Source organism: Temnothorax curvispinosus, unplaced genomic scaffold, assembly GCF_003070985.1.
Source record: "Temnothorax curvispinosus isolate PA1 unplaced genomic scaffold, ASM307098v1 QBEX01009208.1, whole genome shotgun sequence".
NCBI lineage: Eukaryota > Metazoa > Arthropoda > Insecta > Hymenoptera > Formicidae > Temnothorax > Temnothorax curvispinosus.
This window is the reverse complement of record NW_020218988.1, coordinates 2,469-6,251: the sequence shown is the minus strand read 5'-3', so window position 1 is coordinate 6,251 and position 3,783 is coordinate 2,469. Positions and strand designations below refer to the sequence as shown.

At 48.3% G+C, this 3,783-nt stretch overlaps 1 long non-coding RNA gene across 1 annotated transcript; it reads left to right on the top strand.

Moving 5' to 3' along the window:
- Positions 1–16: 16 nt before the first annotated feature.
- Positions 17–2,036, top strand: LOC112458819. Its single transcript, XR_003041248.1, has 3 exons — positions 17–176; positions 340–486; positions 1,773–2,036. It is a non-coding gene; the product is annotated as an uncharacterized LOC112458819 (long non-coding RNA).
- The last annotated feature ends 1,747 nt before the right edge of the window (positions 2,037–3,783 follow it).

The window sequence follows — 3,783 nt, the reverse complement described above, 5'->3', positions numbered from 1 at the left end:
CTATGTGAGTTCGCGAGATTTTTGGTGGAATCCTCAGACAGTGTTTCATCAGATGAGGAAAACGAGTTACTACTAATGATAGCTAAGCCACATGTAATGCCACATCTTCGTTGCCAAAATTACGTTGAAAATGTTGTGCCTTTATATACTGATAAAGAATTTAAAATGCACTTTTGGTAAGTAAATAAAAAATAATAAAAAATAGGTGTGATAAAAAATGTGTAACAAAAAAAATAATTATTATTAGATATAAGTAAAAATAAGTAATAGTAATAAATAATAGGAATAGACACATTTATAAAAAAATATTATTATCAAAGTAATTATGAATTGTTTTAGAATGAGACGGAATACTTTTCAATTTTTGTTAGAGTTATTAAGACCAAAACTCTGCAAACAGACAGAAAGATTTGGCAGAGAACCAATTTTACCTGAGAAACAATTACTTATTGCAATATGGATGTTGGCTACACCAAATTCTTATAGGTAAGCAGCATGCATATGATTGTTATTGTGAATTATGTAACGATGCACCCCTTATGACAACGCATCGTCCCCGGCTACCACCCGCCGGGAGCCGCCCGACCGATTCCCCGTCGGGCGAGCACAGGGCGCGGTGCGCCCACATTTTTTAAAGTATTTGAAACGCACCGTGTGCGCGGGAAATCCGCCGCACCGGTGCCCTCCCGCACGACGCCGACGAGCGCCGAAGCGAGCCGAGACCCGCCGAAGCGAGCACGCGGGATCGCGCCGCTCCCACCACCGCACCGTCGCCTGACGATCGGCCTCCCTCCTGCCAAGCTCACTGCGCCGAGCGGTATAAAAAGCCGGCGCGCTCGACGAAGACTCACTTCGTCTTTACCACGGCTTTCCGCCATTCCTGACGAAGATACCTTCCGAATCCTAGGGCAACACGCACAACGAGGTCCAGAGTTCTGGTTCTCGACTGAGGGTTCTCAGAGTGTTCCCGAGCTCCCTGATACTTGCCCCGACGACCACGGTACCGTGGGGTCGAGCGTGCTCGGCCTCGCCGCGAGAGTTCTCACAACCGTGATCCCGGGATTCCGCCATCCTCCGATGCAATATACCGCGCTATCTTACCCGTGCATCATATACAGCGTTCTGATAGCTGTAGCCGCGTTCCGTATGTAATATACCGCGCTCCGTACGTAGTAAACCGCGTTCCGTATATAAGCTACCGCGTTCCGTTATCGTCGTATGCCTTCATTCGGTTCATATAGCATAGCTACTGCGTTCTGATACGCACCGCGTTTCGTTATCATCTTATATCTTGTTGTATGTATTAATCTGTAGCCGCGTTCCGCATGTAACATACCGCGTTCCGTTATCGTTTATCTGTAGCCGCATTCCGTATGTAATATACCGCGTCTCGTATCGTCTTATACCTTTATACCGCGACGGACTCCGTTCTGTCAAATACCGCGCTGCGTTATTCCCGCCTCTGCGTACTGCATTTCGAGGCGAAGACTCGAGTCCCGATATTTCGTATACCGCGTCGCGTTGCACCGGCACTACCGGCCACTGTAATCTACCGCGTCCAGTTTGTATAAAATACCAAACCCCGAGTATTGTATATTATAGTTCATATTATAGTTTTGAATAAATTGTATGTTGTGGTCACATAGCAAATTGATTACTGTCTCTGGGCCTTTCATCGAACTCCCGATCCTGTAAACCAGTCCGCGTTCGATAAAGTCAGGCCGTTACAATTATAATAAGAAATTACAATGTATTACAAATAAAGTATTCAGATGTATTTCAGACAGATTTAATGTAGGTAAAGGCACTGCATGGCGATGTGTGCATAGAGTAATAAATGCCTTATATGCAGAAATAAGGACATTTATCAAATGGCCAACTAAACAAGAAGCAGAGCAAACTATGGAAACCATTCAAAATCAATACGGTTTCCCAGGTGTTATTGGTGCGGTGGATGGAACACATGTAAGAATTGCTGCGCCACAAGACCACGGTGAATCATACGTAAATAGAAAGGGATTTTACTCTATTCAATTACAAGTAAGAGTTATTAATGTTATTTATAATATTTTTATATTAATGTAATAATGTAATGTATATACATATAATGTAATGTTCTGCTAGAGACCTCCGTTTACACGGAGTGAATTATCGTAAGTTACGATGATTTGAGTAAGTTAAATTACTACAGAAATAACGTTTGCTTAAACATAGTATTCGTGTATTTTGTACGTGCGTGCGCGCGCGCGCGCGCGTGCGCGTGTGTGTGTGTGTGTGTGTATGTGTTAAATGTATACATTTTGAACAGGGATAGTTTCGCCCCGGAGGCAAGATTTGCGATACTCGAAGGACCAGAGGGGGGTTGTCGCTTTCCCCTCACGACTATCAAATGTTTAACGCGAAAGCAGAAACGCATGCAACGAAATATTAAGCGAAGCGACTCACCGTGTCGGCCGTCGTCCCCGTGATTCCGCCAATCCTCGTCCTGTCCCTGGAGCTTGGCCGCTCCGTGGGTCTCTTTCGGCATGCGGTGGCAAAACTCGTGCAAGCAAGCAAAGCGGTGGAGAACAAGCGATAGAGCAGGCAGGAAAAAGCAGTTGGAGACGTATGCACTCCCGGTTGAGCAAGGCGGCAAAGGCGATCTCGAGATGCGTTCTGCCCGGCGAATGCGTGCCGCAAGACGGCTCTTAGAATATGTGTGTGTGTGTGTACCGCACGGCGGCTGTCCAAAAACGTGTGTTTGCCGTAAGACGGCTGACTTGCGAATACCCTGCTGAGAGGTGTGTCCTCTCCGACTATTCGACGATGCTTGTATGCCGTAAGACGGCTGGCCAAAATGTGTGTGCCGTAGGACGGCTGAACTGCGAATGCTTCTGTCCCCGCGGTCCTGGAACATGTCGCTGCGGCGAGTAGTTGTTCCCTTTCCGGGGGGGTGGATACCGTCGGCGGATGGGCGATGGCAGCACCGACAGGTGAGTCGCATGATTTGGCTGATCGCGATCCGCCGACGTTTCGCGCGAGAATTACAAACGACTTATGCAACTAAGTATAAACGATACATGAATACATGGACATGAAGTAACTATGCTATTTACAAGGCGATACGCCGAACATACCGCCCACCAAAATACGACGTATTTTCTATGCTTGAACGGATTCCTCTGGTGAAGCGTCCATCGGCAGTGGGCACAACTTCACCAGAGGACGGGTAAGCACGCCATCCGCCGTCCGCACCGTAGCGACCCGAGCGACGCCGTCACGTCCCGGGTGCAGCTCCACGATTCGCCCTCGCCTCCATTGCAAGGGAGGGGCGTTTTTGCCCTTTAACAGGACCAATGTGTCCTTTCTTACCGTAGGTGCCGATTGCAACCACTTCGGTCGTTGTTGGAGGGTGTGTAAGTACTCGTCATGCCACCTCCTCCAGAACTGCTGGTGCATGTGTTGCACCATTTGCCACCGATCGAGTCTGTTTCTCGGCACCGGGTTCAGGTCAGGGTGTGGAACCGCCATGAGAGACTCCAGGGAGAGGAAATACCCCGGGGAGAGCACCCCAAGGTCGCTGGAGTCTGAACTGGTGGGACAGAGGGGTCTGGAGTTCAGGATAGCTTCTACTAGGATCCAGAAGTTTTGTGACAAGATGTAATGTGACGCTCGACGTCCCGGATACAAATGTAGGCGGTGGGTGCGCTCTGCTATAAGTTCCGTGAGTCGATGTCGGTTAAACAGCAATGCAGGGCGTTTAGCCTTGTATGAGATGGCGGATTGGGTGAGCTTGCCGCCCAC